The 24594-nt window shown below is 43.8% G+C and overlaps 1 long non-coding RNA gene, 1 other non-coding gene and 1 pseudogene across 2 annotated transcripts in view; 2 read left to right on the top strand and 1 right to left on the bottom strand.

Moving 5' to 3' along the window:
- Nucleotides 1-24594, top strand: part of LOC102999936 (uncharacterized) — a 142952-nt gene that overhangs the window by 12987 nt on the left and 105371 nt on the right. The gene's annotated exons all lie outside the window — the stretch shown is intronic.
- Nucleotides 4309-4381, top strand: TRNAE-UUC (transfer RNA glutamic acid (anticodon UUC)). The gene has a single exon. It is a non-coding gene; the product is annotated as a tRNA-Glu (tRNA).
- Nucleotides 10890-12018, bottom strand: LOC102999015 (actin, cytoplasmic 2-like; annotated as a pseudogene).

The raw sequence follows: 24594 nt of genomic DNA, 5'->3' as shown, positions 1-24594 counted from the left end.
GGCCTCGCAGGGAGGTCGGCAGGGACGGATGGCTCAGCACGGACCTGGAGCAGGCGCTCCGCCAGTGGGTGCTTCTGCCCCACCCAGACTGGTCTGAGGGTTTGGTTGCTGCTCTGAAGGTGGAGGGAAGATGATGTGACCTCAGGTGAACCTTTGTCTCACCTCTTCTGGAGAGCAGTGGCCTCTTGGAGAAAGGGGAGCAGCGTTTGTGTGTATGTGTATGTGTGTCCCAGACTAGGTGCTTTCAGGTTATCAGAAGGCTGTGTATTTTGCTTGACGGGAAAGTGGCCTCCTGGACTAACAACAATACCAGAAACGCATTTGCCTCCTGACCAAGAGGGTGGGGTGGGGGAGGATTTTTAAGGAGCCGTCAGAAGGAAGGGAATTGGGGAGCAACAGCTGGGGTTAGCTGGGGGGAGAGTCGCTGCTCCAGACCCCGAGACTGAGCTCCCAAACCTTGGGGGTGGATGTGTGTGTGGGGAGCCCTCTCTGAGGGGCCTCCCGTCTGCCCCCAGATTAGTGAGGAAGGCAGGGACAGAAATGGCCCCAGACTAAGGACGAAAAGAAGGATCTCTGAGTGGTGGGGTGGAGGGGGCAGGAATTGGGAGATTGGGATTGACATGTATACACTAATATGTATAAGATAACTAGTAAGAACCTGCTGTAAAAAAAATAAAATAAAACTCAAAAACCAAAGTATTCATTAAAAAAAAAAAAAAAAAAAGAAGGATCTCTGTCAGGAAAACAAAGCACCTGTGGGTGGTGGGCAGCGAGGAGCCCAGGGATCGCCTTTGGCTTGGGTGCTCTCTGGGCAGAGTCTGACCTCCAGGGCCTGGCGTGGATCCTCAGCTGAATGAGTGAGCCCTGGGCTCCGCCAGGCCTGGAGGCTGTGAGCAAGGATGAAGGGAGCGGTACTCCAGCATCAGCTGGGAGCTCAGGGCTGGGGCAGGAGGGGGTAGCTCCTCTCCCTGGCTCACGCCCTGCTCACCTGGCTAACTCCTCATGCCCGTCAGGGAGGCAGGCAGTGCTGTCTCCCCCAGGCCCGATATGCCCCTGACTGAGCCGGTGCAGTGGCTTAAAAATGTGACTGAATCCTTAGACCCTCCTCTCATCAGGAGGTGGGGGTCTGTGTCCCCTCGCCCTGAACTGGGGCGAGCCTCCTTGAACAGAATGTGATGGAAGCGCTGTTCTCTGACTTCTGAGCCTGGTTAGAAAAGGCCAGGTACCATCTCCCAGGTTCTCTTGGGAACTTGTTCTGGGAGCTGTCAGCTGCCCTGTAAGAAGTCCATCTCTGCGGAGGCCGCCTTGTGCAGGGATCACAAAGAGTGAGAGAGATGCCTGAGGGGCCCCAACTCATCCATCCCCAGCTGTTTGAGTCTCCCCTGCCCCAGATATCAGACATGTGCATAAGGAAGCCTTTGAGATGACCCTAGTCGCAGCCACCAAATGCCTGCAATGCATGACAGACCCAGAGTGAGAGCTGCCTGCAGTCCAGGCGACCTCCGGATTCATGAGTGGAAGACAAGATCATATATGAGTTTCCTAGGGCTGCCTAGGTAACAAATGGCCACAAACTGGGCAAAACAACAAAAATTTATTCTCTCAGAGTTCTGGAGGCTAGGGTCCAAAATCGAGGTATTGACTTGTTCCTTGTGAGGGCTCTGAGGGAGAATCTGTTCCCTGCCTTTCTCTTAGCTTCTGGTGGTTGTAGGCAGTGCTTGGCTTTCCTTGGCCTGTAGGTGCATCACTCTGGCCTCTGCCTCCATCTTCGCATTGTGTTCTTGCTGTGTCTCTGTGTCCAAATCTCCCTCTTCTTATAAAGGACACCGTCACATTTGATTAGGGGCACCTGTACTCTGTATTATCTCATCTTGACTAATTACATCTGCAATGACCCTATTTCTCAAATAAGATGACATTCTGAAGTACTGAGGGTTAAGACTTTAACATATCTTTTGGGGGGACATAATTCAACCCATGACATATAGTTATCATTTTAAGCCACTATTTTGAAGTGATTCGTTATGTAACAGTAGTTACTCAGAACGTGAGAATTAAAGGATGGCTAGGGAAGCAACTAAAACAACAGTGGAAATGTAATTTACCAGAACATCCTTCTAGGAGGCTACTGTATGTGGTTGGGATAATTGATTTTCTAAGTAGCTTGGGGTCGGGTCTGGATCCTCCCCACAAAAGATGGATGTTCCAGCAACAACATGTGCTTGAATAATAATAGACAGCTTCCCTAAAGCCTTCTAATGTGGGAAAAGAGCTTGAGTTTCGCTTTGTATTCCTCCCCCTTAAATAAGTGTTGAATATTTACTTAAAGAGAATCAATGTGATTATTAGAGTGTTCCTGGCCTCCATATATCTCAGCATGGCCTTGTTTACTAACACCTACCCCGTCAGAGCACTGATTAACCATGGGCTACAGTTGCCTGGTTAAGTGTCTGGTTTCTCCACAGACTGGAAGCAACCCTAAGAGCAGGGACAGGCTATGTCTTGTTCTCTCCTGAATCCCCAGCACAGTTCTTGGCACATAGTAGGTGCTTAATAGTTAGTCTCTGAAAGCATGGATGTTGGAAAAGGAGCAAAGGGACTTAAAATCTATATGATGATGAAAGGTATACAATTATCAGCTACAGAACATCTAAGGATGCTAGAAAAAAATATTTTTGAAATTTGAAATTCTTTTCTGTTAATGGAAGAGCCTATAAGCAAATAAGGGAATTATGAGAGGCCAGGAACAAATTGGAAACTTCAGTCCAGGGAAGTAAAGACCGCTGGACACCCTGAGGACTTCTACCTTGTTGGGCAGCCTACAACTTCCACACCTTGAGCTTCTGTGGCACAAGAAAGACAAGGAAGAAGCAAGGGATGATAAACATGACCAGGAAGATTTGAAAAAGAACCAGACAGAGGTTCTAGGAATTTAAATATATCACATACGAAATTTAAAACTCAATGGAACAGTTAAATAGAATAGACACTGCTGGAGAGGGAATTAGTAAACAGGAAGATAGATTTGAAAAATTATACATACAGAAATTATACATACAGAAATTATACATACAGAAAGAAAAATGAAACTATGAAGAAGAGGTTAAGAGACATGGAGAGTGGAATGAAAAGTTCTAATATATGTCTAATCAGATTTTTGGAAAGTGATTATAGGAATAATGGGAGAGAGGTATTATTCAAAGAGATAGCAGCTGAGAATTTTCTATGATTATTAAAAAAATATGAATCTTCAGATTCAGGAATTCCCATGAATCCCAAAAAGGGTAAATAAAAAGAAGTCCATACACAGATATGTCATAATCAAATTAAAGAATATCAAAAACAAGTAGGAAAAAAAAAAAAAAAGACAAGTAGAAGATCTTAAAAATACCCAACAGGAAAAAACTTTGTTGTTCACAACGTCTCTAATTAGAAGAAATTAGACTAATGGTGATTAGTTATAATAGTATGAATAGTAACAATGAAAAACAGAATAATGATGACTTTAAAGGGCTTTTAAAATTCACACCAACTAGGGACTGTATACCCCAGTCCCTAATAAGACTGAAATAATTTCTTAAAAGATAATTTATCTTTTAAGGATAAATGTAGATCCTAAGTATGTACTAAAGAAAATTGAAAACATATATTCATACAAAAACTTGTACACAAATGTTTATTGCAGCATTATTTATAATAGTGAAAAAGTGGAAACAACCTAAATATCCACCAACTTATGAATGGATAAACAAAATGTGGTATATCCATACAGTAGAGTGTTACTTGCCATAAAAAGGAATGAAGTTCTGATCCATGCAACAACATGGATGAACCTTGAAAACATTATGCTAAGCAAAAGAAGTCAGACACAAAAGTTCACAAATTGTATGATTTCATTTATATAAAACGTCCAGAATAGGCAAATCGATAGAGACAGAAGGTAGATTCGTGGTTGCCAGAGGCTGGAGGGGAATGTGGAGTGACAGCTAATGGGCATGGGGTTTCTTTTTGGGTGATGATAAGTTCTGGAATTAGATAGTGGTGATGTTTGTTAAATCTTATAAGTACACTAAAACCACTGAATTGTACACTTTCGAAGGGTGAATTTTATAGTATGTGAATCATAGCTCAATAAAAATGCAAAAAATAAGAATAAGGGTAGAAATAAGGACATTTTCACTTACAGGCATACCTTGGAGATGTTGCAGGTTCGGTTCCAGGCCACTACGATAAAGCGAATACTGCAATAAAGCAAGTCACAGAAAGTTTTTTGTTTCCCAGTGCATATAAAAGTTATGTTTTGGGAATTCCCTGGTGGTCCAGTGGTTAGGACTCGGCATTTTCACTGCTGAGGGCCCAGGTTCAATCCCTGGTTGGGGAACTAAGATCCCACAAACTGTGTGTCGTGGCCAAAAAAAAAAAAAAAAAAAAAAAGTTATGTTTACACTATACTATGTTCTGTTAAGTGTGCAATAGCATTATGTCAGAAAAGTGTACATAGCTTAATTAAAAAATATTTATTGCTAAAAAATGCTAACCATCTTCTGAGCCTTCAATGAGTTGTAGTAGTAGGTTGTAGTACTACTTAGTAGTACTAAGTTGTAGTACTCTACAACTTACTTACTACTAAGTTGTAGTAGTAAGTAAGTTGCAGAGATCACTGATCACAGATAACCATAGCAAATATAATAATAGTGAAAAAGTTTAAAATATTGTGAGAATTACCAAAATGTGACACAGAGTGATGAAGTGAGCAAATGCTGTTGGAAAAATAGCGCAGATAGACTTGCTTGACGCAGGGTTGACACAAGCCTTCAATTTGTAAAAAAACACAGTAATGAAGCACAATAAAATGAAGCTCAATAAAAGGTATGTCCGTATACTATAACTGAGAGAATTTATAAACAACAGACCCCCATTCAAGGAGTTTCTGAAGGATGAGCTTGAGAAGAAAAATGATCTGAGGAAAAAAGTCTCAGATACCAGAAGTGATGATGAATTGAGAAATAAAAATATGGGTAAATCTAAACAAACACACTGATTGTCCAAAACAATGTCTGTTCTGTGAGGTTAAACAGGAGATGGAACTAAAAGCCTGGACCGTAAGTATAATAAATGGAATTAAAGCTTTCAAAGCACTTTGCATTGTTCAGGAGAAGGGTAAGATATTGATTAACTTTAGACTAAGTTAAGTTAGGTAATAATTTCAAAATGCTAAGTCACCAATAAAAAAAAAAACAATAGAATGCCTATCCTCTACACAGTAGAAGGGGGAGAAATTGGCTGAGTAAAAAACCTCAATTCAAAACAATGCAACAAAGAAGATGAAAATAAATCCTTAGGAAGCAGGACATATTAAAATAAAAACAAAACAAAAACAAGATCATAGAAATAAAGTCAAATATATTTGTAAGCTCTATAAATATATATAGAATGAACTCTCCAGTTAAAATTATATACTCTCAGATTGGATTGAAAAAAGAATAGGCAAATGCTGCTTACATGAGACACGTCTAAAAGAGATAAAAAATTGTAAGTAAAACAGTGAAAAAAAATCAGAAAAATACTAACCAAAAGAAAATTAGCATAGTTATATTACTATCGGACAAAATAGAATTTAAGGCAAAAGGCATCATTAGAGATATAGAGGGTCAATGTATGAAATTTAAATTTACCAGGAGAAAATAGTAGTTCTAAATTCATGGATACCTAATAATGTAAGTCCCTTATCAGATATATGACTTGAAAATATTTTTTTCCCATTCTGTGGGTTGTCTTTTCACTTTATTGATGGTGTCCATAGAAGCACAAAAGTTTTTAATTTTAAGTTCAATTTATCAATTTTTTTTCTCTTTTTTCTCATGCTTTTAGGGTCATATCTAAGAATACTTTGCCAAATCCAAGATCACAAAGATTTAACCCTATGTTTTCTTGTAAGAGTTTTATAGTTTTAGCTCTTACATTTAGGTCTTTGATCCATTTTGAGTTAATTTTTGTGTATGGTGTGAGGTAGGGTTCAACTTTATTCTTTTGCATGTGGATATCCAGTTGTCCTGGCATCATTTGTTGAAAAGACTGTCTTTTCTCCATTGAATGGTCTTTATACCCTTGTCTTTACACCCTAGTCAAAAGTCAGTTGACCATAGATATATGGGTATATCTGTACTTTCAATTTTAGTTCACTGATCTATATATCTATCCTAGTGCCAGTACCACACTATCTTGATTACTGTTGCTTTGTAGCAAATTTTGAAATCAGGAAGTGTAAGTCGTCCTACTTTATTCTTCTTTTTCAAGATTGTTTTGGCTATTCCTGGTCCCTTGTAATTCCATGTAAATTTTAGAATCAGCCTGCCAGTTTTACAAAGAAGTAGCTGGGATTCTGACAGGGATTGCATTGAATCTGTATTCAAGTCTCCCATCTCTTTGCAAAGTGAGCATATCTCCAATCAGCTGGTCCACGAGAGTAGGACCAAAGGACGTTCCTGACCAAGCTGGTCTGGTGTGCCCGCATGTATGTGTCCTCAAGAAGCTACGTTCAGTGTGGGTATCCCTGGGACTGAATGTGTGCAGTAAGAGTGGAAATGACTGAAATAGGAACCCAACTCTTCAAGACCTTTCCAAGGTTGTCCTCACGACTGTAGTAATGGATGATCTTAGGTTGGGTCCCCTAAGAAGCAGACCTTGAGGCGAGGATTCGCGTGAAAGTAGTTTTGTGGGAGATGGTCTCAGGAAGTTCTGGAAGGGAAGTGAGGAAGGTGTCCAAGGAGGGGAGAGAAGTCAGGAGCGTGTGCCTAAATGAGCAGGTCGTTGCTATGGGCATCTGGGGCTCCATCCCGCTGAGGACCTCTGTGAGAGGGTAGAGAACAGGGTATCTCAACCTCAGCACTGTTGACATTTTGGGCTGAATAATTATTGGTTGTGGGGTGCTGTCCTGGGTGTTGTTGGATGTTTAGCAGCATCCTGGCCTCTACCAGATGCCAGTAGCAACCATCCAACCAAAATGTCTCCAGATATTGCTGAATGTCACCTGGGGGTGCAAAATTGTACCTGGTTGAGAATCACTGGTATAGATGTGTCTCAGAATTGTCCCATCCAAGAGGGGAGAAGGTAGGGGGGATATATACACCAACTCCCAATCATTGTTGTTAAGGCTGCTTCTGAAGGTGTCAAATCCCCGCACTTCTGGCCTGTCCCGAGGGTCTCCCGAATCCTAGGCCAGAGAAAGCTCTCAGGCAGCAGAGAAACTGCCCATAGTGAGAAACCACCAGCATGCGTGGAAATAACGAGGGCTGCAGGGATGTGGGCCCCCACAGTGCAGCTACCTGGATTATGCTGTGTGAGGCTTTGGAGACCCCAGCTCCTTCCCAGATCTGCAGCTTGGCCTGGACTTCCACGTTCCTGGGGCTTTGCGGGTTCCACTGCATCAGTGTGTTGAAACCAACCCACCCCCGAGCAAGGCTTTAGCCCCTCAGCTCACTTCCTAGTCTCTGCATCTGTCACTGCTCCTGCAGGATGAGGAAAGATGACTTGCGAAGACTGATAGACAGAAATGACCTAAGTGATGTTTCCCCAGGTGGAAGGCACTGGTGGGAAAGTTGCTCACAGAATTCCCCTCCTCTTCCTGTCTCAGCTCCTTGCACCCACTAGAGACGCTAAGGATGTTCTCCTTTTTCAGTATGCTGTGTGACTTTGGGCAATCACACCTCCTCTCTGGGCCTCAGTCTTCCTTCTATAAAAAACACGGGTCTCCTGGGGGTGGACCAGATGACCTTGAAATGTCCTTCTATCTCGAGTGGCTGCTGAGAGCCCTGGGAGGCGGTGGGGAGTCACCAGGCAGCCAGAGCCTGGGGGCTGGCCAGAAAATGTGACAGCTCGGCCCCCAGTGGTGTTGCTGGCCTCTGATCTCCACTGTGTGCCCGATACTCTGGGTCTGGTCACAGCCCACTGCAGCCCCTCGCTCACTCAGGAACATCTGCTACAGCATTTACCACGTTAATAGATTAGCTTTGAGAATCGGGCAGGTGTTTTCCACCCAAGCCAGAAAACATCAAAATCAGATTGCTCTCCAAGACTTTCCGCACAGGCAATCGAGTTAGAATGACTCGTACGGTCTAACAGATAATAAAACATACATAACATTTGCTTTAAGGTACAGGCAGGGGTATTTTGTCCCATGCTTAGGAGAAACAAAAACTCACTCTATTTGGGAATAGGGTAATTGAATACAGATGGGAGGAGGTAAATGAAAGAATTTAGCAAATATCTCAGTGGAATAGCTAATGGGAATGAGACAGAATAGGAAATTAAAAATTATTCGAAGCAGATGGACCATTCTTTGAGTTTTTAAAAATTTATTAGGGCCGCGAAAAAATGTGTCTGTTTATTTTCTACGGCCATGAAATTAATGACTTGGTGAGTTTTGCTTGTGCAATTTTATGACTGCCATGTCATCTGTCATAATTTGGGGGCTGTTTGATATAGATTTATGAATGTCCCCACCCCCGCACCCCTCCCTGATTTATTGGCGTGGGTCAGACTTGAATTAGGCTGTCCCCTATCAAGGGAGCAACGCCAATGGCAGTGTAAACCCACAGGCCCTGGGTGGGGGGCCTTGGGGGATTCTCAGCCCAGAGGTGAGTGGAAAAGCCATGGAGGGGCTGTGGGAAAGGGGTAGGCCTGAGCTGGCTGAACTTCCTCTGCAGGGATGACCCCAGCCTGCCCGGGCTGGGGAGGAGGTGTTGGGAAGGGGTTTCTTGCAAACTATGGGGAGCAGGAAGCCAGCCCGGGCTGCTTGTGCTGGGCTGGGAGTGAGGTGAGGGCTGTTGCTGCTGCTTCAGCCCAGCCCAAGGGCCACCTGGCTTCCTGTCCCTTCAGCCCCCATAGCTGGGCTCATCTGCCTCCAGACCTGAAGCTCAAGGAAGGAGAAGAAAATTCACAAATTGGGAATCTGTGTGCCTGGCTACATGCTGGGGGCTTACGTGCATCCTCTAGATGGTGGTTAAAATACGGCTTTACAACCAGCAGATTTGGGTCCAGTTTCGCTCTGATTCTTCCCAGCTGTGTGGCTTTGGGCTGGTTACTACCCTCTCTGAACTTCTTTCCTCCTCTGTAAAGTGAGAATAGAAATGCCTAATGGAAGGGATGTTTTGAGGCTCAAAGGAGATAATGTAACATCCCAGCACATAGCAAAGTGCTGGTAAATGGTAACTCTTATTATTATTAATAAGCATCTTGAGGTGGATATTATTATTTCCACCTGACAGATGGGGACACGGAGGCTCAGAGAGGTTAAGTGATCTGTCTGCGGTCACACGGTTAAAGGGATGGAGCTGGGCTTTCCGCATGGATTTGCTCTTTCTTCCATAACTCTGACAGCCAGCCTATTCTGAACTGAGAAACTCCAGACCCCTGGGGGCACAGTTCAGGGCTACGGACCCATGACTCTGTTCTCTGCTTCCTCTGCCTGGGCTTGGCCTATCCCCTACCTGGCCTAGGTGTCCACTACAAACTTAGTCCTGGTGGTCAGTCCCTTCTGCTGCTCGGGCTCCCTATGGGAACAGAGGGCCTCTTCTACACCCCATCGCTGGGGTAGCTGGGCACCTTGTCTAGGTGTGGGTGGGAGAGTCTGTCCATCCTCAGGACCAGGTGCATCCCAATCCCTTACCTCCCTCCCCCTGACGCAGCTCCCGGAGGGCACTGCAATGAGTGGGGCTCGAGGGCCCCTCAGGCTAGGGAGTTCTCTAAGGGTAAATCCCTGCCTTGGCCTGATGTCACGGTACGTGGTGTGTGGCCTCTGGACAGGCTGCGGGTAGCTTTGAGTCCCACCTGAGCTCTCTTCTCTTTAACCCCACCTGTTCCCAAAGTCCAGGCCCTTTCATGCCTCTCTCAGCACCTCCAAATTACTAACAGTAATAACTCCTATTTCCCGAGCACCTGTGAAGGGCCGGGCACTGTGCAAAGTGACTTGTTCATGCAGTCAGCCATTTATTCCTCCATTGTTTCAATATTTATTGAGTGATTTCTGTGTGCCTGGCACTGTCCCAGCACTGGGGATACAGCAAAGACTAAAACAGATATGGTCCCTGCCCTCACTGAACTTACATTCCAGTAGGGAAGATAGGCATTCGGTAAACATATTACTCTCTAATGTGTTAGGTAGACGTAAGGGCTTCGAAGAAAATTAAAGCAGGGTAAAAGATAGGAAAGGAGGTGGTGGGCAATGAGTGGTAGTAAGTGGTGGTGTCTGTTTGTTGTTTTTTTTTTCTTTAATGTGTACACTTTATTGAACTGGTCTCAAGTCAGGGTACAGGTAAGACCTGGCTACCTCCGCACCTCAACCTGCTCCCAGGGGGACCAAGAGCCTTCATACATCTCAAGTTGGGGGACAAAAAGGGGGGTCACGATGGCTGACCATTCAAAATAAAACAAACAAAAAGAACACGTATTAAAGCGAAGATTAAAAAAAAAAATTTTGGAGTACATAATTTCCGCAAAAGCAGTGCTATCACCCTCCCCTGTGTGGACTCGGGCGAGGACTGGCCCTTCTCCTCAGGGAGAAGCGGGGCAGCTTTTGGGAAGGCAGGGGACTTCCTGTAACAATGCATCTCACGATATTTGGAATGACTATTAAAAAAAAAAAAAAGAACAATGTACAATCAAAGACCTCGGCTACCTTGTAGAACTTTGGGGATGCTCCACCCAACCAACTGCTGTCACCTTCACCGTTCCAGTTTTTAAATCCTGAGTCAAGCGCACACACACACATACACACACAAATCAAAAAAGACAAAAAAAACCCCACCAGATAAAGCCATGCCAGTCTCATCTCGTTTTCTGCACGAGTTAGGTTTTGTCAAGAAAAGGGTGTAACGCAGCTAACCGTCCACCTAGAAGCATTTGCGGTGGACGACGGAGGGGCCAGACGTATCGTACTCCTGCTTGCTGATGCGCATCTGCTGGAAGGTGGACGGTGAGGCCAGGATGGAGCCGCCGATCCACGCGGAGTACTTGCGCTCAGGGCGAGCGATGATCTTGATCTTCATTGTGCTGGGAGCCAGGACGGTGATCTCCTTCTGCATCCTGTCGGTGATGCCTGGGTGCATGATGGTCCCGCCAGACAGCACCGTGTTGGCATAGAGGTCCTTGCGGATGTCGACGTCACACTTCACGATGGAATTGAAGGTAGTTTCGTGGATGTCACAGGATTCCACGCCCAGGAAGGAAGGCTGGAAGAGACCCCTCAGGGCAGTGGAACCGCCCGTTGCCAATGGTGATGACCTGACCATCGGGCAGCTCGTAGCTCTTCTCCAGGGAGGAGCTGGAGGCCGCGGTGGCCATCTCCTGCTTGAAGTCCAGGGCGACGTAGCAGAGCTTCTCCTTGATGTCACGAACGATTTCCCGCTCGGCCGTGGTGGCGAAGCTGTAGCCATGCTCCGTGAGGATCTTCATGAGGTAGTCCGTCAGGTCCCCGCCAGCCAGGTCCAGACGCAGGATGGCGTCGGGGAGGGCGTACCCCTAGTAGATGGGCACCGTGTGGGTGACCCTGTCACTGGAGTCCATCACGATGCCAGTGGTGCGGCCAGAGGTGTACAGGGATAGCACAGCCTGGATGGCCACGTACATGGCTGGGGTGTTGAAGGTCTTGAACACGATCTGGGTCATCTTCTCACGGTTGGCCTTGGGGTTCAGGGGGGCCTCAGTCAGCAGCCCGGGGTGCTCCTCGGGGGCCACACGCAGCTCGTTGTAGAAGGTGTGGTGCCATATCCCCTCCGCGTCCTCCCAGCTGGTGACGGTGCCCTGCTCGATGGTGTACTTGAGCGTCAGGATGCCTCTCTTGCTCTGGGCCTCATCACCCACATAGGAGTCCTTCTGGCCCGTGCCCACCATCACGCCCCGGTGCCGGGGTGCCCCCACGATGGAGGGGAAGACAGGCCGGGGAGCATCGTCGCCCGCGAAGCTGGCCTCGCACGTGCCAGAGCCGTTGTCGACCAGGAGTGCAGCAATAGCGTCATCCATGGCGAACCGTGGGGAGAGCAGGACCATGAGCCGGGGGTCGGGTGGGCCGCCCTCGCTCTCGCCCTACCCACTTCCCTGGTGTCTGTTTTAGATAGGCTGGTCTAGGAAGGCCTCTCTGACATGGTGACATTTTTTTAATATATAATTTTATTTATTTATTTATTTTTAAAATTTTATTTATTTATTTTATTTTTGGCTGCATTGGGTCTCCGTTGCTGCACAGGGGCTTTCTCTAGTTGCGGTGAGCGGGAGCTACTCTTCCTTGCAGTGCGCGGGCTTCTCGTTGCGGTGGCTTCTCTTGTTGCGGACCATGGGCTCTAGGGTGCAGGCTTCAGTAGTTGCAGTACGTGGGCTCGTAGTTGTGGCTCGCGGGCTCTAGGGCGCAGGCTCAGTAGGTGTGGCTCACGGGATTAATTGCTCCGTGGCATGTGGGATCCTCCTGGACCAGGGCTCGAACCCCTGTCCCCTGCATTGGCAGGCGGATTCTTAACCACTGTGCCACCAGGGAAGCCCTGTGGTAACATTTTGAGCTGAGACCGGAAGGAAGTGAGCTATGCATATGGATATTCAGGGAGAGACTTTCCAGGTATAGAGAATAGCAAGGGCAAAGGCCCTGAGGTGGGAGGATGGTTGGAGAGTCTGGGAAAAAGCAAGAAAGCCAGAGCAGAATAAGTGAGGAGGAAAGTGATTTTAAAGTCCATTATCTCATTTGAACCCTACCACAGTTCCCCAAGGTGGGCGTTATTAACCATAGTTTTACTGATGGGGATACTGAGACTCAGAGAAGTTAGGTCACTTGGCCAAAGTCACACAGCAGAGAAAGCTTCCAGCCCTGCGCCTCTGTGAATTTTTCCCGCTGTACCACATTACTTCTCTGGACATTACAATTGGGTGGCACTGCAGAGTGGGACCAAGGATCCAGAGAGAAGGTGAGAGCTGGAGAAAACTGCAAGGTGGTTTACAGTTCCTGAGATGTCTGGAAGGTGTGGCTCTGAGTGCAGGCAGGGCTTGCTCCTGTGGCCAGGAGGCCCATGGCAGCCCAAGCTATAAGGATTCTTTAAGGCCGAAGCACTGGGCTGTGACAGGGCAAGATGGATGAGAGCACTGGGCTTAGTACCCGACTGAATTTCCTGAGCAGTTTTCATCCAGATGGTCTGGGAGAATAAGGTTTAAGAAGATTGATTCCCTGGGAAGGGAGGACAGGAAGGAGAAAGGGCTCCTGGCCTGTCTGCTCCCAGTGGAAACGTCTCTTGTCTTTGAATAAAGGAAACTACTGCTTTGAAAGGTGTGACTGGACGGGCTTAGTGGCTCGTGTGATTTGCAGGCCTCAGGAGTGGGGCAGGAGGCCAGGAAAGGGGGTGGTGATGGCTTTCCCGCCTGGGAGGAGGGCAGAGGGGGAGGCGCCCCTCCTTCTGGGCAGGGCACCTGCATCCCGTGCAATGCTAGGGGTCCACTTGGGTGCAGTCTCCTCAGCCCCGCCTGGATTTCTCCATCCCCTGCTTCCTCTTTCATCTCTGAATGACTTCAGGTCTCCTGTTGACCCCAAGTGCTCACAGCTTCATGCCTCCAGGTCTCTTCTCATGCTGAGCCTGGGCTTGGAAGGCCACCATTCTGTGGTGGGGCGGCCAGTGAGGTGGCACTTACTGTGTGTGTGTGTCGGGGGATAAATGATACAGGGAACTGGCATCATGGCAGGAAAACTGGCATGAAAGTTGCAGAAACCTTCTGGGAGAGAAAGGACCAAGACTTGAAGATATTCAGAACTTTGGGAGCGTGTATGCGAAATGCTGTGCATGTTCTGAAACTAACTTGGTGATGGTTGTACATTTTTGTGACTTGACCAAAAACCATTGAATTGAACACTTACAGCGGATGAATCGTGGGATGTGTGAGTTGTATCTCAATAAAGTAATTATTAAAACAACACCAAAAAGACCCAGTGGCAGGGAAGGCTATTGAGGTCCCTGAGATAAAAATCATCGTGGGACAGGCTTGGGACCGGTGGGTCGGCTGGTGGCAGGGGAGGTGGCTTTGCGTGGGGCAGAGAAGGCAGCAGAGACTGAAATCTGCCTCAGTCCAGTTGTTCTGGTTTGTGTCCTGGGATTTTGTGTGTAGCAAATTATTTTTTTTAATATAGTTTTAGAAAATTTCAAACAGACGAAGATACCAAAGGATTCATTAAGAAAATGTCAAATGGAATATTATTTTAAATATCCCCAAAGAGAATAGTATAATGAACTCCTGTGTACCCATCATCTGACTTCAACAATTATCAACTCATGGCCATTTTTTTTTCCATTCACATCCCTGTTCACTTCTGCCCTTTCCAGCTTATATTGAAGCAAATCCCACACATCATATTTCATCTGAAAATAACATTATTATACCTAAAAGAATTAATAGTAATTCCTTAAGATCATCAAATATCCAGTCATTATCCAGATTTCCAAATGCTCCATTAATGTCTTATTATTTAAAATTTTAGTTTGTCTGAGTCAGGATCTAAATAAGACCACACATTGTGATTAGTTGATATATCTCTGAGTCTTTTTTAATTTTTTAAAATAAATTTATTTATTTATGGCTGTGTTGGGTCTTGGTTGCTGTGCACGGACTTTCTCTAGCTGCAGCGAGCGGGGGCTACTCTTTGTTGCGGTACGCGGGCTTCTCATTGCAGTGGCTTCTCTTGTTGAGAAGCATGGGCTCTAGGCGCGCGGGGTTCAGTAGTTGTGGCATGTGGGCTCAGTAGTTGTGGCTCATGGGCTCTAGAGCGCAGGATCAATAGTTGTGGCACACGGGCTTAGTTGCTCCACGGCATGTGGGATCTTCCTGGACCAGGGCTCGAACCTGTGGCCCCTGCATTCGCAGGCAGATTCTTAACCACTGTGCCACCAGGGAAGTCCCATCTGAGTCTTTTTATAATCCATAAGTTCCTCCTCTTTTTTTTTTTTCTTGAAGTTGGTTTGTTGAAGAAACTGGATTGTTGTTCAGAAAAGTTTCTCACAGGCTGAATTTTCCAATTGTATGTTTAGCAAGCTCCTCTGGACTCTGAATTTCCTGTAAACTGAAAATTGGGTCTCGAGGTTTGATCAGGTTCAGTTTTTTTGTTTGTTTGTTTTTTTCTGTTTTTGGCAAGGCTATGTCGGTGGTGGTGTGTTATTCCATCAGGAGACACATAGTGTCTGGTTGTCTTTCTTTTTGTGATACTCAATGTCTAGATCCATAAATTCATAAGGGGCTGCAAAAACTATCATTATTCCTTCTGCATTTGTTAGCAAAGAGAAACTTCTCCTTACCTACTATTTGGTTTCTCAGTGGTACAATTCATATAGGAAAGGCAGGATAAAGCTGGATTTATCCTTTTTTCTACCAGTCTTTAAAAGAGTGAGTTAGTTTCCTATCATCCTCCTGAGTTTGTTTTTTTGTTTGCTTGCTTTTAGTATCATTATGAACTCATAGATTTAAACATATTTGGTGGATTTCAATCCATTGCAGTTAGTTTTATTATTGATGTCTTACTTGTCCCATCTTTGTCCAATGGGAACACTTCAGTTGGCTCCCGAGTCCTTTTGACACCACCCTAATGGTCTTTGAAGAGTCCTTGCTGGCTGATATGATATGGCTCATCTTGTCCATTCCCTGCCTCAGAATTGGGATCAGCCATTTCCTGTGGGTGAATAAACCTAGGTACGTTTGTGGAGAGGAGCATCCTCTCTTACATCCTGTGTACCATTTTGGCTTGGGCACTGCACGACTCAAAGAGCTCAATCTGGTCCCATTGCTGCGGACAGAGCAAGTGGCCGAGGTCTCAGCGTAAACAGCACTTTCTCAAGAAAGCCCTCAGTGCTCCCCCAGACCACATCAACAGCCCCTCTTTTACATTTCTTATTTTACTCATTTTGGCAACAGTCAACATTCTTGGTTGCAAGCAACAGAAACTACCTCTGCTAACTTAAATGGAAAATGGATTGATTTTTTAAGAAGTATGTATTAGGATGTTGGTTTGGCTGTACTGACAGATAAAGATAGAGCATTTATTTCTCTCTTGTAAAAATGTAAGATGATAGGCAGTTGGAGCAGGGGAGGCTGCAGGGTGACTCTGCTCCTCAGAGTTGTCCAAGGACCCAGGTTCCTTCTGTCTTGTTGCTCTGCATCCTCCATGACAGTGCTGTCCAATAGAATTTTTGGTGATGATGGAGATGTTCTTTACCTGTGCTGTCCAGTACAGTAGCTACTGGCCACATGTGTCTATTGAACACTTGAACGTGGTTAGAGTGACTGAGGAACTGAGCTTTAAATTTTATTTTATCTTAATTAATAAATTTAAATTAATTTAGGCTCATGTGGCTAATGGCTCCAGGGTCAGACAGCATATGTCTAGAAGTTGTCCTCATCTGCCTGGCTGTGAAAGAGACTCTACCAATCTACCTTGTAGATTTCAGGATGGGAAGAAGGAGGAGGGGCAAGCAGCTTCCTTCTGAGGACACACATCAGTTCCTGTCCCTTCCCATTGGCCAGAACTTACAGGGTCAGGCTTTGCTGCAAGGGAGTCTGGGAAATGAAGTCTCTAGCTGGAGAGCAGTTGCTGCTACTAAAAGGAAGAAGAGGGAGAATAGATACTGGTGGACAATTAGAGACAAGGAAACTGGGTAGCTTTAGACTGTTGCCAGGAGGTGGGGACAGCAGAGAATTAGGTTTTGAGGCCTCCAAGGCAGACATAAATCTCAAAATTCTCACTGTGTTGCTGATCCTGTACCTTGCTCACTCTGTGTCTCCTGGGGCACAACTGAGGGGTTAATATTGCCACCCCAAATCTTGCAACAGGATCCCCAAGTTCCACAGCTAGCTATATGGTCATTGCATTATTTAATCCACAAAAAAAATTCTAGGAGGAAAGAACTATCACTATTCCATCTGCAAATCTCAGCCTCCATCTTCACATCACCTCTTCGTGTCTGACTCGAATCTCCCTCTGCCTCTCTCTCATAAGGACACTTGGCATTGGATTTAGGGCCCACCTGGATAATACAGGATAAGCTCCTCTTTTTAAGGTCCTTAACTTAGTTGCATCTTTTGCCATATAAGCGAATACTCTCAGGTGCTCAGAAAGGACGTAGACATATCCTTTTGGGGGTCAGCCTTTATCCCACTACAACCCATTCACAAACCTGGTAAGTAGGTCCCTGGGTTACACAGTTGCAGACACATGGTGTTTAACGTGGTGGCCCTATTGGTGACAGCAGAGCTGGGATTTGAATCCAGGCCAGCCTGATTCCAAAGCCCACTGTTTCCATCTAGAATTTAACCTCTAAAGGTTTGAGAGTTAGAGCAGTTCAAGAACAGATAGCCATGGTCAGCCCAACACTGGTTAGATTCACGCTGAAGGCTGGATCTGAAGTTCTCATCCCGGATGAACTTCTCAGCTCCAGCCAGGATCAGGGGTTTTCTTCTCTGTCTCTCTTCCCCCTCTTACTAGTTCCTCCACTGCGCTGGTGGGTTGTGCTGTGCCTCTAAAAGAGAAGAATTCCTCACATCTGTAAAGTGATTTACCCTTTATAGAGCAATTTCATATAATATAAAGTTGAGGACTTTTTTTTTTTTAGAATTGGCGCTACTTATTGTTCTTGATTTAAAAAGCAGAAGAGTTGAGATCCTTCGGTATTTTTAAGGAAAAACAGCCCCCAGATTAAGTTGATTTTGTAGCTGACCCTTGCTTGATTCCTTTTTAGGGTCAGTGGCCTTTGATAGAAAAAAAATACCCTCACTCCTGCAGCCTGAGGAAGTGGAAAGACAAAGGAGGCTTGAGCAGCTCAAGGCAGGAAGAAGGCAGCCCAGCGTGGGAGCTGCTCCCCAGGGCAGGGGGCTGTGGAGAAGGGAGCTGCCCAAAGGCCTTGCTTGCCTCCATGGGGAGGCTGGTTCCAGGCTCTTCAGAGCTGGGTGCCAGGCTGGGAAGCAGTACCCAGGGGACCAGCCCCTGACTGGTTATGGCTGCTTTTCCCCGAATCCTAGCATGTGCACCCTCAAGAGCACTCATGCCCATTCACTGCAAAGCTGCACACATTTCCATACTCAGAACGCATATCGACATGCACTGGTGCACACACACATACACACACACACACAGGTCTATTTTTGAATAATACTTGCTAGCACTTATTAGGCGCTTACTGTGTACTGGCACCATTTGATCAAGTGCTTTTCATTCATGAATTGGTTTCAGTCATTACCACAACCTTGTAAGATAGGTAATATTATTTTTCCCATTTAACAGATGTAGAAACTGAGGCACAAAGAGACTAAGTCACTTGCCTGAGTTGGATTTGAACCCAGCCCATCTGGGCCTAGAGTCCACACTGCTTCACCCAGGCCCCCATCTACTCTGGTGTGACACATATGCATGTACACACACACACACATTGTGCCACTCACAATGCTACCAGTTTGTGTGCAAATGCACTCTGACACACACACTTACTGCTGACCCTACACGTGCACTCCTGCTGCCCCTCCTGCCTTCCTTCCCCTCCTAGGGACCAGTTTTCTTCTGAAGCCAATGACGGAGGCCCGGCCAGCTGGGTGTCAGGGTCAGGATGGGGGCAGGGTGGCCGCTGACAGGGTGATGGAAAGCAGGAAAGTCACAAATAAGCAAACAGCCCTGCCTGGACACAGCCTCGCAGAGCGTTTCCTGAATGTCCAGGGACATGTTTATTTTTCGACGACTATCCAGAGCCGACCCCAAGTCTTTTCCTTCCGAATGGCCGTCTTGATGGAGCCATGGTGCTGTGGGTCTGGCTTGTTCAGAGCTGATGTTTACAAATGTCTCTCTTCTCTAACAGAGGCTGGGAGGCCCTCGTGGGGTGGGTCCCGTCTTACTTTTCAACCTCATCCCTCCAACCCCAGGTTCCTGGCTGCTGGCTCTCTGACCCCACACCCTTCAGCCCACTCCAGCCCCCCTTCCTTTGTTTGAGCTGTCCTTTGCCTGGGATGGCCAATTCCTGTTTTCTAGGTAAATCCTACTCTCCTTCCTGGGTCTAACTCAAATGACACTTCCTCCAGGAAGCTTTCTAGGATTCTTTCAAGGTATAAGGAATCTCTTCCTTTTCATGGCACTTAAAAAAAAGTTAAATTTTAATTGTGAAAATACACATAACATAAAATTTACCATCTTAGTCATTTTTAAGTGTACAGTTCAATAGTGTTAAGTACATTCACACTGATGTGCAACCATCACCACCATCCATCGACAGAACTTTTTATCTTGCAAAACTGAAACTCAGTCCCCATTAAACAGTACCTCTCCATTCACCTGTCTCCCCAGCCCCTGCAACTACCATTCTACACTCTGTCTCTGTGAATCTGACAACTCTTGGTACCTCATATCAATGGAATCGTACAGTATTTTTTTTGTGTGTGTGTGTGACTGGTTTATTTTACTTAGCGTAATGTTCTCAGTGTTTATTCATGTTGTAGCATGCATCAGAATTTCCTTCCTTTTTAAAGGCTGAATAATATTCCATTGCATGTATATACCACATTTTGTTTATCCATTCATCCATCAATGGACACTTGGGTTGCTTCTACCTTTTTGCTATTGTGAGTAATGCTGCTATGAACATGGGTATATATCTCTTTGGTACTTTGTTCTTTTAACACAGCACTTGTTTGTCCATTCATTTGTTGATGGATATTCGACTATTTTCCAGGTTTGACTATTACAAATAAAGCTGCTATAAATGTTTGTCTGCAAGTCTTTATATGGACCTATGCTTTCATTTCTCTTGGGCAGATATCTGGGAGTGGGCTGGATATGCTAGGTGTATATTTAACTTTCTAAAGAGACTGTCAAACTGTTTTCCAAAGTGGTCATACCAATTTACATTCCTAGTAGCAATGTATGAGAGTTCCTGTTCCTTTATATCCTCACCAACACTTGGTATGATAAATCTTTTTTCTTTGAACTATTTTAATAGGTGTGTAATGGTGTCTCATTGTGGTTTTAATTTGCATTTCCCTATTGACCATTATTTCTCATTTCTCATTATTTTTCACTTCTTTGGGAAAGTGTTTAAATCTTTTGCTGGTTATTTTTTTATTGGGCTGTTTGTTTTCTTATCATTGAGTTTTGAGAGTTCTTTGTATATTCTGGATATAAGACCTCTATCATATGTGATTTGTAAACATTTCTCCCAATCTATGACTTGTCTTTTTATTCTCTTAACAGTATCTTTTTTTTTTTTTTTTAACAGTATCTTTTGAAGAGTAGAAAAATTTTACTTTGTTGAAGTCCTATTTATTATTTTTTCCTTTATGTATATGCTTTCAATGTCATATCTAAGAAATTTTTGCCTACCCAAAGTGACAAAAATTTCTAGAATTTTTTTTTTTTCCTTTGGGGCTCCACCTTTTAATTGTCACATTTTAGGGAAGGAATGGAGTAGGTGATGTAATAAAACAAAACAGTAGGCATTTCATCATGATCACACCAAACTGGAAAGCAAAACGTATCACTTGATGGCCTTGGAGGAGTGTATTTATGGAAAACTCCAGGATTCTCTGGAATTCACACTGTACAGGAAGCCCTAGTTTCTCATCTCTCCTTAGCAAGGTAGAGAATAAGAGAGAAAAGAAGTCACTACTGGCAGACCGAGAAGAGGACAGACTAGTGTCTCCGATAAACCACCTTATTGGGGTTTAGATGCCAGTTTCTTTTATAGCACAGAAAGGGGTTAGAGACGAGGAAGTAAAGTAAAAAGGCCATACGTTTTGCAAATATCCCCTGGAACTGCCAGCCTGGGTGAGCGGATGTGTTAATGTCTTTTTTTTTTCTTTTTGGCAGCCATCCACGGGTGGGCAGGGTCAGACTGTCTCCCTCTGGGTCCCGACTCCCGGAGGTGGGAGGCAGCGACTGCTGAACCCGAGCGTGGGTGACCGTGGCTCTCCACGTCCTTCCCTGACAGCTTCCGCCCCGCGGGCCAGCGGGCAGCGAGCCCAGCGTGGACGCCCTCCCCACTAGAATTTTTATAGTTTTAGATTTTACATGTAAGTCATGATCTATTTTGATCTAATTTTTTTACATACATATACATAAGTATATATATTCTTTTTTCACATTCTCTTCCATTATAGGTCATTACAAGATATTGAGTATAATTCCCTGTGTTATACAGTAGGTCCTTGTTGGTTATCTATTTTATATATGGTAGTGTGTATATTTTAATCCCAAACTCCTAATTTATCCCTCTCCCCTCTTCCTTATTAGTAACTGCAAGTTTGTTTTCTATGTCTGTGAGTCTATTTCTGTTTTGTAAATAAGTTCACTTGTATCCTTTTTTTAGATTCCACATATAAGCAATATTGTATGATATTTGTCTTTGTCTGGCTTACTTCACTTAGTATGATAATCTATAGGTCCATCCATGTTGCTGCAAATGGCATTATTTCATTCTTTTGTATGGCTGTGTAATATTCCATTGTATATATGTACCACATCTTCTTTATCCATTCCTCTGTCGATGGACATTTAGGTTGCATCCATGTCTTGGTTATTGTAAATAGTGCTGCAGTGAACAATGGGGTGCATGTATCTTTTCAAAATACGGTTTTCTCCAGATATACGCCTAGGAGTGGGATTGCAGGATCATATGGTAGTTCTATTTTTAGTTTTTTAAAAGAACCTCCATACTGTTCTCCATAGTGGTTGTACCAATTTACATTCCCACCAACAGTGTGGGAGAGTTCCTTTTTCTCCACACCCTATCCAGCATTTGTTATTTGTAGACTTTCTGATGATGGCCATTCTGACTGGTGTGAAGTGGTACCTCACTGCAGTTTTGATTTGCATTTCTCTGATAATTAGTGATGTTGGGCATCTTTTCATGTGCCTTTTGGCCATCTGTATGTCTTCTTTGGAGAAATGTCTCTTTAGATCTTCTGCCCATTTTTTGATTGGGTTTTTTTTTAAATTGAACTGTATAAGCTGTTTGTATATTTTGGAGATTAATCCCTTGTCAGTTGCATTGTTTGCAAATATTTTCTCCCATTCTGTGGGTTGTCTTTTCATTTTGTTTATGGTTTCCTTTTCTGTGCAAAAGCTTTTAAGTTAAGCTAGGTCCCATTTGTTTATTTTTGTTTTCATTTCCATTACTCTAGGAGACGGATCCAAAAAGATAATGCTGCTATTTATGTCAAAGAGTTTCTGCCTATGTTTTCCTCTAGGAGTTTTATAGTATCCAGTCTTACATTTAGGTCTTTAATCCATTTTGAGTTTATTTTTGTTATGGTGTTAGAGAATGTTCTAATTTCATTCTTTTACATGTAACTGTCCAGTTTTCCCAGCAGCACTTATTGAAGAGACTGTCTTTTGTCCATTTTATATTCTTTTCTCCTTTGTTGTAGATTAATTGACCATATGCGCGTGGCTTTATTTCTGGGCTTTCTATCCTGTTCCATTGATCTATATTTCTGTTTTTGTGCCAGCACCATACTGTTTTGATGACTGTAGCTTTGTAGTATAGCCTGCAGTCAGGGAGCCTGATTCCTCCAGCTCTGGTCTGCTTTCTCAAGATTGCTTTGGCTATTTGGGGTCTTTCATGTTTCCATACAAATTAAAAAATTTTTTGTTCTAGTTCTGTGAAGAATACAATTGGTAATTTGATAGGAATTGGATTAAATCCGTAGATTGCTTTGGGTAGTATAGTCATTTTGATGATATTGATTCTTCCAATCCAAGAACATGGTATCTCTTTCCACTTGTTTGTGTCACTTTTGATTTCTTTCATCAGTGTCTTATAGTTTTCGGAGTACAGGTCTTTTGCCTCCTTAGGTAGGTTTATTCCTAGGTATTTTATTCTTTTTGATTTGATGATAAATGGGATTGTTTCCTTAATTTCTCTTTCTAACCTTCCATTGCTAGTGTATAGAAATGCAACAGATTTCTGTATATTAATTTTGTATCCTGCAACTTTCCCAGATTCACTGATGAACTCTAGTAGTTTTCTGGCAACATCTTTAGGATTTTCTGTGTATAGTATCATGTCATCTGCAAACAATGACCGTTTTACTTCTTCTTTTCCAATTGTATTCCTTTTATTTGTTTTTCTTCTCTGATTGCTATGGCTAGGACATCCAAAACTATGTTGAATAATAGTGGTGAGAGTGGACATCCTTGTCTTGTTCCTGAACTTAGAGGAAATGCTTTCAGCTATTCACTGTTGAGTATGATGTTAGCTGTGGGTTTGTCATATATGGTCTTTATTATGTTGAGGTATGCCCACTTTCTGGAGAGGTTTTTTTTTTTTATTTTCATGGACTCCTTTAATGCCTCCAACATAAGTTTTTTTTTTTTTTAATTGAAATATAGTTGATTTACAATGTGGTGTTAGTTTCTAGCGTACAGCAAAGTGAATCAGCTATACATATACATATATCCCCTCTTTTTTGGATTTCCTTCCCATTTAGGTCACCAGAAAGCATTGAGTAGAGTTCCCTGTGCTATACAGTAGGTTCTCATTAGTTGTCTATTTTATACATAGTATCAATAGTGTATATATGTCAATCCCAATTTCCCAATTCATTCCACCCAACATAAGCTCTTAATCTGAGGTCTGTATATGCAAAATGTGTGCATATGCATTATTCTAGGAAGAGCCTGGAGAGTTTTTTTTTTGTCATAAATGGATGTTGAATTTTATCAAAAGCTTTTTCTGCACCTATTGAGATGATCATATGGTTTTTATTCTTCCATTTGTTAATGTGATATATCACACTGATTGATTTGCAGATATAGAAAAATCCTTGCATCCCTGGGATAAATCCTCCTTGATCATGGTGTATGATCCTTTTAACGTATTGTTGGATTTGGTTTGCTCGTATTTTGCTGAGGATTTTTGCGTTTATGTTCATCAGTGATATTGGCCTGTAATGTTCTTTTTTTGTGGTATCTTTGTCTGGTTTTGGTATCAGGGTGATGATGACCTCATGGAATGAGTTTGGAAGTGTTCCTTCCTCTGCAATTTTTTGGAATAGTTTCAGAAGGATGGGTGTTAATTGATCTAGTTTTTTGCACATGGTTTGAGGTATTGATTGAATTTCATTTTTTACATATATGTATTCAGTTGTTTCAGCATCATTTGTTGAAAAGATAGTCTTTTCTCCACTAAGTTACCTTTACATCTTTGTTGAAGATTAATTATTCGCTTATTGTGGGTCTTTTTCTGTTCCATTGATCTATTTGTCTACCTTGATGTCACCATCACACTATCTTGATAACTGTAGCTTTATAATAGGTCTTGAAATCAGGTAGTGTTAGACCTCCAACTTTGTTCTTTTTCCAAGTTTTCTGGGCTACTCTAAGTCTTTGTATTTCCATATAGATTTTAGAATCCGATTGTCAACTTCTAGAAAAAAGCCTGCTAGGATTTTGATTGGGATTGCTTTGATTCTGTACATCAATTTGCAGAGAAGTGACATCCTAACCATCTCTGACCTATGAACATGGTATTTCTCTATATTTATTTGGCTCTTGTTTATTTTTCTTTCAGTAGTGGTTTGTAGTTTCTAGTACACAGCGCTTACACA

Source organism: Balaenoptera acutorostrata, chromosome 16 (assembly GCF_949987535.1).
Source record: "Balaenoptera acutorostrata chromosome 16, mBalAcu1.1, whole genome shotgun sequence".
NCBI classification, from domain to species: Eukaryota; Metazoa; Chordata; class Mammalia; order Artiodactyla; family Balaenopteridae; genus Balaenoptera; species Balaenoptera acutorostrata.
Note: the sequence above shows the minus strand (reverse complement) of the source record. Positions and strands in the feature narration are given on the sequence as shown.